The 15,479-nt window shown below is 39.4% G+C and overlaps 1 protein-coding gene across 4 annotated transcripts in view; it reads right to left on the bottom strand.

The window, feature by feature from the left end:
- Nucleotides 1-2,007, bottom strand: part of SNAP25 (synaptosome associated protein 25) — an 88,094-nt gene extending 86,087 nt beyond the window's left edge. Inside the window, exon 1 of one of the 4 annotated variants that reach the window (XM_003252644.3) lies at nucleotides 1,722-2,007. The gene's annotated coding sequence lies outside the window, so the exon portion shown is untranslated. Of the gene's footprint in view, nucleotides 1-1,485 lie in introns of all 4 variants that reach the window. The other 3 variants (XM_003252645.3, XM_030821985.1, XM_030821986.1) reach the window with 3 other exon arrangements.
- Between the last annotated feature and the right edge of the window lie 13,472 nt (nucleotides 2,008-15,479).

Here is a 15,479-nt window from a genome sequence, read left to right as displayed (position 1 = left end):
TTGACACTGGTCATTTTTATGCCCGTTTTATCTATATCAAACAGAGAGAAATATCCCTGATGACTTTTGCTCTCTCAGATGCTCCAAGCCTCAGAGTAGAAAATGGTTAAAGTAGTTATCACCACCTCAGCAAAATCCCGCAGTGCCATAAGAGAAATTGCAGTAGACCTTTGGGTCAGAGTTAAGTTCTAGTTTAACACCATGGTTCTTTACCTGCATTACCCTGAAGGACACACTTGGATTCTCCTGAGGAAGGCCAGTCTTAATATTGTCAAAATCTAAAGCTATCAGCCTGCGATAACAAGTGCTGATAGGAAATACTTCCAGTAACTCTGAAACCATGGCCAAAGAGGTTAAATCTATTCAGTACAGGACCAGTAAAATTTCTCAGATATGTGTTTTTGTGGATGAATGCTTGTGTTCATGCCTGATTGCAAGGATGGGGGAAGAAGGAAAAGGAAGAGTGATTCATTCTTAAAGTTGATTCTGCTTAGTTCAGCTAATCTCACATTTTTATCAAATGGAAACAGAGAGAGAGATGTATCATCCCTATAAACAGATAGCATTGGGTTCTTCATATATACAGTACTCAGGCTCACCCAAGATCTGTAGACAGATCTACTCTGTGTTAAAAAACAAAACCAAACAAAAACCTTGATACCCTGCTGGAGGATAAATCCATATTTTTTAAAAAAAGTATTTATTTTCTACGTAAAATAAGGGTCAGAGGGCAACACAGAAGATTTCCACAGGTAGACTACTATTTTGTTGAAGCTATGCAGGAGGTGAGGAGGGGAACAGGAAATTGTCTGCAAAGGAGTCTCTGTGAGGAAGATTTATTTCTTTCTTGTTTTCTTTTAACCTACTATGACTCCTCTATTAAGGGTCTCCGTAAGACCGGGGTCTCAGAGAGACAATTTGGTCTCCAGCCCTGGCCCATCCAGCCCTGGCCCATCCAGCCCTGGCCAGGCATTTCTGCCGCAGGCAGATGCGGCGCTGCGACCGGACCGCTGTCCCCGGTGCTGAAAGGTCGAGGGCGCCCGCGCGAGCCCTCGGTATTGCTATCCAGGGTGCTGAGCGCGGGCCGCTGCAGTCCCCGAAGCCAGCCCACCCGCGCCAGCCCTCCGCAGAGCCCTCCCACCCGGCACGACCCGCCCGCCTCCCGCCAGCCTGCAGTTGACGTGGAGCAGGCGGCATAAATCAAGTCCGCGGGGCATGGAGGCTGCTGTCGCTGCAGCAGCTCAGCTTGCCCGGGGCGGGAACTCCCCCTTTCTCCTTTCACCTCCCCAGCACCCACACCCTGTCTCCCCCTTAATTCTTCCCTGGATAATAGCACCCTAGCGACAACAGTCATAATAGTAGGGTTAGAACGACAGGGGAGGAAAACCCAACAGCCTAAATATCTCTGAAAACTGCATCGCAAAATGGAAGAAAGAGGGGGTCCCACTACTGTTTCAAAAGAGTAAGTTATTATTCGGTACGTACCCTCGCTCTTCCTCCCCGTCGCTCCATTTGCAGGGCTCCCGTTTCCCTTTCCCCCAGCAGCTCACCTCGAAAACACTTTATAAAGCCCCCATCAGACGTGCACACACGGAATACCGCACCCTAAGTGCAGCGATACTTGTATTTACCCAAGCCCACTCGGACTGCCCAGCTGCTGTCCCTGCTGGGTATGCAGCCATCCCGAGCCAGAACCACGACCTGGGGAGGGGGGTCCTTACCTGGGCTTCTCGGGAGGGTTGTGTTCTCCGGGCCTCTGCAGGTTGCAAGTGTGGTGGAGCCGCCGAGCAGGGAGGGAAGGAAAGACAGCGCCTGACCTCCCCGAGGTTTCGTCTTCAATGCAACGTGAGCTCTGCCCTCATCAAAGATGGCCGTCCGTTTTGACGTCAGCAGCTTTTAATAGCCGCCCGGCGAGGGGCGGGAGGAAGTGGGGGCGGGGCACCGGCGGGGGCGGGGGCGAAGGCGGGGCCCGGGCTGCGGCGCTCTGGACTCGGCTCCCCGTGCGCTGCCCTGCAAACCTGCGTGTTTTCACCTTCTATAAACACCCGCACGGGGCGACTCTTATGACTCCATTTTAACACTCGGTCTTGGGCAAACGCGTTCATCCCGCAACTGCGTTCCTGATGTTCTTTGGTGTGTGTGCGTGTGTGTACATATGTGTATATGTGTGTGTATGTATATATGTATGTGTGTATATATTTTATACTACATGTATAATATATGTATAATTTGTGTGTGTGTGTATATTTCCCCCCCCACCCCCACCCCCTTTCAGTGGAATCTGTGGTTGAGTCATCTAAGGAGAGGGGAAGGCAGAGGAGGGGTAAAAGGTAGTGATGGGAGGGGTGGGGGAAATTTTAGCGGCGATTTGTTTTCTCCGAAGAGGGTCCGGAGGGGCATCCCCGTCCACCCTCACCAGCTCCATATATGGCCAGGCTACGTGGGTTGCTATTTTTATGAGTGATTGCTTCATGTTATCGAAGCAGCGTCGAGGGCTTGTGGCCCTCGTTGCTGTGGTCAGCCGGGCAGCGAGGCTGGCGCACGTTATTTTGAACTACGTCAGAGCCAGGCTCTCTGAGCTGTTGCAGGAGTCGGGGGAAGGAGAAGGGAAGCGGAGTTAGCCCAGCCAGCGTGGGTTTGCAAGGGCTCGAGGCTTGAAGTTGAGTTGTTTGCCGAGGGCAAAAACGGATGACTCTGCTTTCGGTGGAATTTGCAGTCGGCGCTGGGGTTTCGTGCTGGGTGTCTTAGGGGTACCCCACGGAGGCACAGACGCCCCGAGGGAACCGTCCAAACGGCCGGGAGGAGGTGGGAGATTCAGAGCAAGGACGGCTGGGACGCGGCCGAATCTGGTGGTTCACTCACTGCGCAAACCCCGGGTACCCGTGCAGGCTGCCTCGGGGGGCCCTCGGATGCTCAAATCAGGGCGGGGAGACAAAGGCTACTTGTGCTGCTCATATTAGAGATTAAAAGTGGTAATTATAAAGCAATAACCCTAACTGTCCTCCCTGGCCGTGCACGGGCCCCGGGAGGGGGTGGTGCGCGGATCGCTCGGCGGTGGCAGCCCGGATGATTCACAGGTGTTGGGGAGGCTGTCGCGGGGCTCTCCGCAGGGAGGGCGGGTTGGGGAGCGCGTGGGAGGTGGGGGACCTCGTCTGAGGAACTGTTTGTACTTTTCCGGGAAGGATGCGATTAGAAGTCGTGCCTCGCAATGTTAAAACTTGATGGCCTCTTTTAGGCGATGGAAAATCCTTGTCTCGCTTAGGAGAAACCATTTAGAGCTGGGTTCGGAAAAGCGGCGTACAACCTCTCCCCTTGCACTCTCCCCCCCACCCCCGCCCCACCACACACACACACACACACACACACACACACACACACACACACACACACACACATCCCTAGCTGGCCTGAGATTCAAGCTTAGGCAATAATACGGCCTTTGATTGCACTCCATTGCGGAGGGAGGGAAGCGGGGTGGGGGGAAGGGAAGAAGAGTTGTGAAGGCGCTGCGTTTAGAAAGAGACGGGCTGTTAAGAATTTAATAAAGGATACCTTTAATCGAAATCAGTAGACATAATTGTTTCTTAAAGATTCCCTGGCCTGAAGGCTTTTTTTTTTTCGACGTATTAATGTTTTTGCCATAATAATTAACAGTGTTTGGATGTTAATTAAAGCCAAATTCCTAAAAAAGGCATGTTGCTGAAATTTGTTTACTTAAATATTCATTAAACATTTAAAATTTCCATACAATAAAGAAGAAAATCTGCAAAGTCCTTAGATACTTAATTACCAATAAAAGTCTCTTGATTATGGCTCTTACTTTCATTATAAAGCAAGTTGGAATAGGGGGAAAGGGGTTTGAATGCAAAGTACTGCAAAATCCTTTATAGTCAGAATTTTTTCCAAAGTGTGACAGTTTAAAAAAAGGCAGCATGCGGAAGTTTGAAGAGAAAAAAAACCTGCAGAGGGGGAAAAAATACGTGTATGGCCCTCAGACTAGAAATCATTCAGGCAGAAAGTTTTGTGAAGGAATGGAGGAGGTGGGGGATTTTCCAAGTTAAAAAAAAAAAAGTTAAAAAGCAACTACGTCAGTGACGGAGGCTTATCCTGCAGGCAAAAGCTATGTAGCAGTCACAGGGAAGGACTGGCTTGGTATTCTGAGTTTTCAACTGCTGACATCTTTAAAAATGACAGATAAGAAGAAAGAGGCAGGCTGTTTCCAGGCATCACAGAAAATACCATGGACCCTACAGGATTAGCTGGTGGTGGTGACAATGTTTTCCATTGCTAGTGCTTGTTTTGAAACTGATGCTGAGTGAGAGGTTCTTCATCTTGCTCTGGGAAAGGTAAAAGAATCTAATTTGAGATACATAAACATTGGGTACACAAAAATCTGCTAAGGATGACCAGATAACCCTAAATGTATTTTGAATATGATAATGAGATTTTTTTTCCCTTAGGATTTTCTCATGGCATGATTCAAGCAAAGCAAAAACAAACAAGAAAACGTCATCATCTTTGCCAGTAGGGAACCAGCAGATTCATGTTACTCAGGGTTTGCAAAGGCCTGAACCACACAGGGAAGGAAGGTGATGGAAAATTTGTTCCAAAATGATTCAGCTGCTATGGGTTATTTCTGCAAAGGACTAACACACAGAGTATCTAATGCTTAGGATGAGTAATGAGAAAATTACCTGCTCTGCTAGATGGATATTTGCACTATGATAATTCAAGCCTCTGAAAGCTTTTTTTGGTACATTATGCCCCAAAGTACTCTGGTTTGCAGTAGCTCTAGGTCCAAGGTATTTTGTACAAGGTCCAAGTAGCTTGTATCTCCAAGGTAAGGCGCAAGATTCATAGTTGACTCAATAATTACAATTTTATAAGGAATAATAATAATAACTTTTCTAAAATCCCATGTGATCTTTCCAAAGTCAACTTGGAAGCAGTTTAGAGATAGCCCAACTCAGAAGCCCTCTCTCCAGGGTCCTCCTTTGGAACATGCCTGGCACTCTATGACAATGTTTCAAAACACTGTGAGGGCAAAGAATATTCAGTTCTGCACAAGAATATTCAGTTTGATAGAGCAACTGTTTTGATTCCTTGGTTTGCTTTCCACGTGGTTTGCTTGCCACTTTCTCTTCATATATTCTTCTAGCCCTTAACCCAGCCCCCGACTCCATTTATATATAGTGAAGTAGAAGTACCTTAAAATGCCTGGAGTAGTTTAACTCTAGGTTTAAACTATCCAGGCTGTTCTTGTTCCCTGAAGCCTCTAAGGTAGATATATATCTTGTGAAAGGTAAAAAGAGAACCAGGAATATTAGTTGCTGTTTCTGGTTTGCCACGTTAAGAAAAAATAGGACTGTACACTCAGAATATTAAATAACACTTTATTCTTTACTACAGACAGTATCGTGGGAAGGAAGAAGGGGAGTGCCCAGCAGCCAGAGGCTGGATGTTTCCACACTTTTGTTCTTTGATGCACCAAAATTACAGACTTTCTTTTACAATGCATCCTAGGACCCTTCCCAATGCTGAGACATGCCTGTGGTCAAGTAGGGAGGAAGAACCTGTGACAATTAGGAACAGAGAGGCAGAGAAAATGGTAGTCCAAATTAATACATTTCAAAAAGGCTATTTGTTAGGGATCACAGTATTCCTTGAGTAAATCTTTTAGGAATCATATTAGTTCTATAACCTCTTTGTGTCTCAATTATCTCATAGTTAAAATGGAGACAATAATTATACCAAATACACAAGGAAATTATGAAGCACTGAGTGTCATGTCTAGCACTATGAAGTATTGGCTAAATAAAATCTATCATTTTGATGAGACTTTAACTTTATTTCTCTAAGAAATGACATGTAGCTTTGGCTTTAATATGGAGGATTGCCATTTTTTTCCATTAGCTATTAACTAGATATGTATCAATCATACTGGGCCTTGTTTTTTTCATCTGTATGAACTTACTCATTTACTCAATATCTAACACCTGCCACATGCTTAGCACTGGGGTCTAGGAAAAATTGTGTAGAGAGTTGAGGGTTAGAGTGGTTAAATAACCAGGCCAAGGACACAGCTAAGAAATGGGATAGCTGGGCTTTGAACCCCTGGGCCGAGCTCATAATCACTATGTTTTAGTACAGCCTCCTCCAGCTCCATCAGACTCCCTTCTGCCCTCTGCAGCTACTTCTCTGCCTCAACACACTGTGGCTTGCATATGGCTTTTCTCATTAGTAGCTTCAGGGTTTCATTTGCTCGAGGGATGAGTATGAATTACTGGTTTTGTTGGGTGAATCACAAGGTTTCGCTGCGGCGAATTTCAAGAAAGAAGTCTAGGCTATTAACCTGCGGTGAACAGAAACAACATATTCAAAGGAAGAGAGTTCAAATTACAATCAAGGAGGGAATTCAGAGATCAATATCCAATAAACAACTTAAATAAGAATGAGGGCAGAAAATGCTCTCAAAATATACATAAGCAAGTCAGCCAGAGGTCAGAACAGAATGGCAATGTGGATCAGTGGTTTTGAGGCAGATGATATGAGGTCTTCAACACGAATTGATTCCAAGAGTAAAGAACTCTGAAGGTGAGGATGGGGTTAAGCTGGGTTGAAATGAATGACTCAGGATATACGTGGGAATGGAGCAAGAATATCTCATGCCATTTTATTGATACTAGCAGAGAAGGGCATTACACTTCCGCCAGCTCGCAGGCACCAGCCTAGGCAAGGCGCATTCTAAGACATCAGCAGATTGCATCAATAATCTCTTGGTCATGTCCAAAGGACTTTTCATCTTTATTGACTTCTGAGTTCACCTGACGGCATGTACTTACTACCCCTTCCCTTTCTTAAAGCTTTCATTATCAGGTGCCTTCACCTCTGTTTCTCCCTTTTTTGTTGGCTCCTCATTTTCCATAGCAGATGGGTTGAAGCAGCAAAATTGTTGTGCCCAGCAGGTTAAGCTGGACATTTCCTTGAGTCCTGCACAAGCCCCCTGGGAGCTCCATATGTCCATAGAACCTGTCCTGACTCTCCACCCTGAAAGCTTCTGTGCTCTAAGCCAGAGAGAAAAAAATTAAATAGCTCTCCTTTGTATAGCTCTGTGCTAAAGAAATACGAAAGGTTGCAAAGAACTGTCACACACATGATCTCATTTTATTCTTGCAACAACTCTCTGAGGTATGTACAATAGTAATTATTATTTTAATTCCCAATTAATACATGATTATCTTATACCATGCAGCCAGTTGGTAATGGAGTTAGAATAGGTACTGAAAACTTCCTACTCTAAATTCTACATGAGAAAATGCAGAATTCTGATTGGTCTTTCAGCCTTCTCTACTGACCATGGTACCTCAAGAGACTCAGTGTTCTATATCTTCCTTCACATGTTGTCTTCAAAAAATCTGATTTCATACCCTTGAGTTTAACCATCTTTTTTTATATTTAACTTTTAATTTCCTATTGCCAGTCTCACTCACTCTTGTGAGCTTCAAAGTCATATTCCTAGCTTCTTAATGAACACTCTTATCTGGCTGAATCAAAGGCACCTCAAACTGAACATATATATGCATAAGTTGATTCCATACTCTGCAAGAATCTACTTCTCCTCTTACATTCTTAATTAACATTTTCTCATGATATCCCATCTTCCAAACTAGTATATTCACAACCATCTTATTTTCAATCTCCTTTGCTGGCTTTGCTTCCATTTTCTCAACTCCGAGGGTTCAAGACTTGGAACTTTTCTCCTTTCTACATAATCATTCCCTGGTAATTGTATCCATTTCCAGGGCCTTGGGTAGTATCTATGTGTTGATGCTTTTATATTACATATTCAGCCCTAATTTTGCTCCTGGACTGCATCATGTATGCACAAGTTTCTACTCAATATCTGTACTTAAGCATAAGGCAAATATGGACATCTAACTTAGCATATCCAAAGCAGATTTCAGATTTTTTAACTTCAAGAGGCTCCCTTCATCTTAGTTCTCCATATTAGCGAATGGCATTGACATTCCTAGTCCTTGAGGATGAAAATCTTATATTATTTCAAGGATTTTTTTACTTTCACACATAATGAATAACACTTGTTGCTCTATTGTCAAAATACTTTTCAAATCCAACTACTTCTCAGCACCTCCGCAGATACCACCTTAGTTTAAGTCGCCATCATTTCTCTCTTGGGATATTACAGTAGCCTCTTAATTTGTCTTCTAGCACCTGTATCTCCTCTACATAGCTGCTGCAATGATACTTTTAAAAGACAAATTTGGTCATATTTCCTTTCTCAAAAACTTTCAGTGTCACCCATCACACTTAGAAGTCCTTCCTTTACTCTACAAGATCATGCTCCTGGCCATCTCTCCGAACTCATTTCCCAACACCTCTCCATTCCAATCACATTGGCCTTCTGGCTGTCCATTGAACAACCAAGCACATTCCTACCTCAAGACCTTTGCACTAGTTATTGTTTCTACCTGAAATAGCCTCCCCCAGATCGTCTCATGTCTCATCTCCTCAAATGCCACGTTTACAAAGGAGCCTTCTCTGACGATCTAAACTAGCTAAAGTTGCTAACCTCTATTTTTTAAAATTATTTTACTCTGAACTATTTTTCTTCATAGCACTTTTCTCCTGTTGACATTATATATGTGTTTATAGCTACATCTATATTGTATTTCCCAGAGACAATGGTTTTCAATGGCATTTGCATTTTCTTTGGTTAAATTCTTTTTTGTTTCCAAATAATATGCAGACATTGCTAATTCTTGATTTGCAAAATAGATATCAGTTGACTTCCTAATAATAAGGCTTTCTTACATCACCCTTGTTTTTTCTCCCCATCCTGTCCATAACAAAACTGTTTGTTAAATAGTCACTCAGCCATGAATATATCTAGGTAAATATTGTTCACTGTAAGTAGTACCACATAATGAGTATGCTTCTTTTTTTTTTGCATATTTTCCCACTTTCCATAAAGAAGCTCTTAGAAGCTTCATAGAGAAGAAAGAGGTGGTTGCATACAAAGGAAGAAGAATTACAACAAAATTGGACTTCTCAAAACAAATCCAGATGGTAGGAGTCAATGGAACAGGTCTTCAAATACTGCAAGAAAAATAAATCTCCATCTATAAGTCTATATTAAGCCAGAATATTAATAAAGAACGAAGGGAAAAATGAAAACATTTCTAGAAGTGATGTGGACAGACTCAGGACGATTACCTCCCATTAACATTTTTTGCAAATAAAAATATTTTCTAAGGATTTTACCTTAACAATACAACTCACAAAGGAATCTATGCAAAGGAGGAAGACCAGGAACTTAGGAAATATTAGAACTAAGATAGCATTTTTTTCCTAGGACCAAAGCTAGGAAACAGATACGGTAATAAATCAGCGTAAAATTAGTTTGACAAATAGTCTAGTTTAAAAGCTAATTATAATATTAACCTGACAATGGCATAAATATCTCCTATGAGTAATGAAAAGAAAATGCCCCTATAATGACAGGAAAAACAAAAGCTATATCATATATTTTTGGTTCAAATCTGAAGTCAATTATATGACACAATTTTGAGCGTTTTTTGATGGAGTTTAAGGAAATATTTTTTATTTGTCCTTTATCTTCAATTTTTTTTCTTTTTTGGTGTGAAAATTTAGTGCCACAGAGATATTTTTTCTTTAAAGGTTTACCATCCTACCTGGTTCTGCAATAAATACTATTTATATAATCATAAGCTGTAAATGCTCTTTTTTGATCTTTGAAGTTTAAATTAAACTGTAGACCAAGAATAAATGACTTAATATTTACCAAACAGAATCTTAATATTATGGGACCTAACATATAGAAGTAGTGAGAGAGATGTCAGATGTGGGAAGTAAAGGAGAGGGCTTAGGAGGGGCAATGTAAAGAGATTTTATAATGCAGACACCACAATTTACTCATTTTATATGGTAAAGGATTAAAATAATCAGTATAAAGTTCATAAAAGGAAAAATAAAGTTTACTCGTGGTATAATCATATATAAAGTTATATGTATAACTTTAAAGTTAGCCAACAGAAGCCCAAAAAGTAATAGAAGTACCAAAGTTCAGTGGTTGTAATAAGGGAGACAGAGCCAATAAGATAATGTTCTCGGTTTTTTCATAAAGGACGTTTATATATTATTTAAAATTGGTAAATTAAGAAATAAAAAGATATTATTTAAAATTAAGGTTGGAAACACCAAAGATAACTTGAAGAGGAAGTATTTAAAGATGGTTACTTCTGGGAAGGATAATGAGTAAGATGCAAAAAGATTTTATTTTATTTAAACAATCTTCATTGTTGTTTTCCTGTGAATGTGTTACTCTTCTTTAAAAGAATGGCAGTAACAAAATTATTTCAAAAAGCTTTTATGCAAGCTCTCCTGGTTTGGGTGGGCTGCAAACTTCTGTCTTCAATGCCCTCTCCTATAATGCTTTGGCAACTCCACAACCTTTCTTATTCAGTGTAACAAAACGGCATTGATTTTTAAAGTGGAGAAAAAAAAGATTCCTTGAAATGTATTTTTAACCCCTTTGTTTTTCTAGGCAATGTTAAGGAAAGATACTGAGATTAAAATGGAAATATGAGATATGAGAGCTGACATCTGGTCAGGAGGTCTGTTGGAGCCAACATTTTAATAATAAAATTATGATTATGAAAGAGCCACTTCGGGGATGGTTGAATAAGGACCTCTGAAAATCTGTTCCTTCATAAAAGCAACAATAACACTAGCAAAAATTGTTAAAATAATTTTTTTTAGAAATCTGGAAATTAACCAAAGGCTTGCAATAATCTGAGGAGCATTTATTCAAGAAAAATGTCTGCATTTTGGTAAGAACAAGAAACTTTGTGGCATTTAACTTGCCCTATTGCCATTCCCCTTTCTGCAGCTTTATAGCAACCTTGAAAACCAGGAACCTACATGCCATTTGGAGGGTAACAGAATTGATTTGGAGCTCCCCAGAATACTGTCCAGAGAGAATTGTCACTATTTAACTTGTCTGAAAGTTTCCTGAAGGTGAGGATCAAAAAACTACCTATTGGGTACAATGCTCATTACCTTGGTGACAAAATAATCCATACCTCAAACCCTCATGGCATGCAATTTACTCATGCAACAAACCTACACAGGTACCCCCTGAATCTTAAATAAAAGTTGGAAAGAAAAAAAGTAGAAATAAAAAATAAAAAGTCCCCTAAAAACTACCACTCTTGAGGCTTATCTTTATTTGATGTAACTTAGAGCTCACGTAGTATAAACATTATCTCCCCAAAGCATTAGTCAAAAACAATCAGCATCAAACGTTTCACATAGCAGCTGCCTGAGGCAGTGATAACAGCTGGGACAAACAAGAAGTTGACCAAAAATCATAACAGGAAATGCTGGAAAATGAGATGTTCATAGGGTGTTTTGAAAAGTTCTGACATATTCCTGGGAATCTAGAAAGCCATGCACATGCAGAAAGCTGGGTGCATGCCCCAAATCTGAGAAGGCCCTATTCTCTCACCTCTCCATAACCTGAGACTGCATCATCAGTGGGCAAAGACTAAGGCAGCTTTGTAAACTGCCTGGTGGAGCATTGAAACATTACTCCAAAAAACACATAAACAGAACTTGTCAGCAAAGACCGTGAGCCTTATTGGTGCAAGGTATTTAGGGAAATCTCTGTCCAAACATGAGCTGAACATTAAATTAGCTGAATAGAGACTTCAGGGCCACACACAATAAAGAAGACTCACCAAAGTAGTTCAGCAAAATCACTCAACAATCAAACAAAACTCCCCCAAATAGATTGAAAAAAAAGATGAAATATATATACCACGCAAATAATCAATGAGAATTGGATAAAGTGGATTATCAGGCAAAATAGAATTTAAGACAAAAATTGTTACTAGGGACAGTAACAACAGTAGTAACAAATAGCAACAATAACAAATGCTGTGGGATGAAGGTAGAAATCTGATTTCCAGAACTGCCACATTATATTATTTAAAATGTGTAGTTCTTAACTAAACATTAAGACATACAAACAAATGTGGCCCATATACAGGAGAAAACAGTCAAGAGAACCTGTCCCTGAGGATAACTAGGCATTAGAATTTCTGGACAAGGACTTAAAATCAGGTCTTATAAATGTGTTAATGAACTAATGAACTAGCCCATGTCCAATGAACTAAAGGGAAATATGGGAAAGATGTCTCACAAAATAGAGCATATCAATAAATAAGTAGGTATTGTAAATAAATAAAAATTTTGAAGTTGAAAAATACCGTAACTGAAATAAAAAAATTCATTAGAGAAGCACCGTAACATATTGGAGGTGGCAGAATAAAGAATAAGCAATTTCAAAGATAAATCAATTGAGATGATTCAGTCTAAGGAACATGGAAAAAGAATGAACAAAAACTAATGAAGCCTCAGAGACCAGTGAGACATCATCAAGCATACCAAGTCAGCATAAAGGAAACAAAAGGAGATGAGAGAAATGGGTAAATAGAACATGTGAAGATGTAATGGCCAAAACTAACACAATTTTGAGGAATAACAATCTGAACACCCAAGAAGCTCAACAAACTCCAGTAGGATAAGCTTAAGGAGATCAACATCTGCGTGCATTACAATCAAAACTAAAAGTCATGGAGGGAGAATACTGAAGGCAGAAAGAGAAAAATGGCTCATATGTACAAGGGATCCTTAACAAGATTAAGATTCTCATTAGAAACCACAGAGACAGTGGGATGACATGCTCATATTTAAAGTACTGAAAGAAAAAGACATTCAACCAAGAAGTCTATATTCAACAAAATTATCCTTCAAAAGAAAGGAAAACAGCAACAATAACTAAAATAATTTGTTGCTAGCAGACCTTCCCTGTAAGTACTAAAGGAAGTGCCTCAGCTGAAATGGAGGGACTGGACAGTTACTCAAATCCACATAAAACGATAAAGAGTACTGGTAAATGTAGGTACAAAGAGAAATGTAAAAGCCAGCTTTATTGTGTTATTTTGGTTTGTATTTTTTTCTTCTCCTATCTGATTGAAATTACATAAAGCAATAATTGTAAAACTATGTTGATGAGTTTATAATATATACAAATGTAATTTGTATGAAAATAAAAGCACCAAGGAGGGAGGAGGGAATAGAGCTATGTCAGAGCAAAGTTTTGGTGTACTATCAAAATCAAGTTTCTATTAATTTGAACTAGATTTTTAAAACTTATCACATTAATTGTACTTCCCAGCTATGTACAGTGGCTCACCTTTGTAATCTCAGCTACTCAAGAGGCTGAGGTGGGAGGATCCCTTGAGTCCCGGAGTTCAAGTCCAGCCTGGGCAACATAGTGAGACATCATCTCCAAACAAACAAACAAACAAAACAAAACAAAACAAAAACTTTACTGAAAAACCCAGAAATGTTTTTGGGAAAATAAACAGTATGGTTCTAAAATTTATATAGAAATGCAAGTAACCCAGAATAGCCAAAAAATCTTGAAAAAGAAGAACAAAGTTGGAAGAGTCACACTTCCGCATTTCCATACTTAATACAAAGATATAGTAATAAAGACTTTATGACACCAACATAAAAACAAATAAATGGAATCAGATTAAATGTCCAGAAGTAACCCTTTCATTTATGATTAATTAATTTTTGACAAGGGTGACAACAGAATTCAATGTGGAAAAAAATAGTATTTTTAACAAATGGTGCTGGAAGACTTGGATATCCATATGCAAAAAAATGGTGTATGTGTTTCTCACACCATATAGAAATACTAACTTACCCAAAGTGATCTATAGGTTCGGTGCAATTCCTATCAAAATCTCATTAACATTTTTTTTCAGAAATAGAAAAATCCCTCTAAAATTCATATAGAATCTCAAGGGATTCTAAATAACCAAAATGATATTGAAAAAGAAGAATAAAGTTGGAGTTTCAGATTTCCTGATTTCAAAACTTACAACGAAGCTTCATAATCAAGGCAGTGTAGTATTGGCATAAAGTCAGACCAATGGAATAGAATAGAGGGTCCAGAAATAAACGCTTGCATGTAGTATGGTCAAATCATTTTTGACAAAGGCTCCAAGACCATTCAATGGGGAAAGGGCAGTTTTTTCAACAAATGATGCTCAGAAAACTGCAAAATATGCAGAAGAATGAGGTTCATTTGCAAAAGAATGAGGTTGGCCCATTTCCCCATATCATAGACAAAAATTAACTCAAAATTGATCAAAACTTAAATATAAGAGCTAAAACTATGAAAATCTCAGCATAAAACATGTGTGCAAATTTTTATGACCCTGGATCAGGCATTGAACACCAAAATACAAATGACAACAAATGATAAATTTGACTTCCTCAAAATAAAAAAAACTTAAATGTGTTTCTAAAAATACAATTTTACAAATGAAAAGACAAAAAGCAAAAAGGAAAATAATATTTGCAGATCATATATCTGATAAAGGACTTCTATGCAGAATATTTAAAGGACATTTACAACTCAATAATAAAAAGACAACACAACTTAAAAATGAGAAAAAAATTTAAGAATTATTTTTCTAAAGCAGATATACAAATGGCTAATAAATACATGAAAAATGCTTGACATGATCACTCATTAGGGAAATGCAAATCGAAACCACAATGAGGTACTGCTTCACATCCCCAAGATATCTCTAATCTAAAAGATGAAAAATAGCAAGTGTTGGTAAAGACGTGGAGAATATATAACTCTTATCTATTGTTGGTAAGGTATAAGATGGTGTAGCCAGTTTGGAAACATTTTTGCAGTTCCTCAAAAACTTAAACACAGAGCTACCATATGATGCAGCAGTTCTACTTCTAGGCATAAACCCAAGAGAACTGAAAACACATATCCATCAAAAAAAATCCTGTACATAAATGTTCATAGCAGCATTACGGTCAATAGCCAAAAAAGTGGAAATACCAAAGGCACAGGCAACAAAAGAAAAAAAGTAGATTGGACTACATCAAAAATAAAAATCTCTAGGCATCAAAGGAAATAATTAATAGAGTGAAAAGACAACCCACAAAATGGAAGAAAATATTTGCAAATAGCATATCTGATAAAGAATTAATATATAGAATTCATAAAAAGCTGTAATTCAACAACAACCACACAACCCATCTCAAAAATGGGCAAAATATTGGAACTGATATTTTTCCTAAAAGATATACAAATGGCCAATATGCACGTGAAAAGATGTCCAATATCACTAATCACTGGAGAAATGCAAATCAAAACCACAATGAGAAGCCACCTCATCACACCCCTTAGGATAGATACTAAGAAAACAACCTGAAAATAGCAAGTATTGAAAGAATGTGGAGATACTGGAACTCCTGTGCATTGCTGGTGGCAGTGTAAAATGGTAGTTACTATGGAAAGCAGTAAGATGTATCCTTGAAAAATTAAAAAT

Source organism: Nomascus leucogenys, chromosome 11 (genome assembly GCF_006542625.1).
Source record: "Nomascus leucogenys isolate Asia chromosome 11, Asia_NLE_v1, whole genome shotgun sequence".
Classification (NCBI taxonomy): domain Eukaryota; kingdom Metazoa; phylum Chordata; class Mammalia; order Primates; family Hylobatidae; genus Nomascus; species Nomascus leucogenys.
Note: the sequence above shows the minus strand (reverse complement) of the source record. Positions and strands in the feature narration are given on the sequence as shown.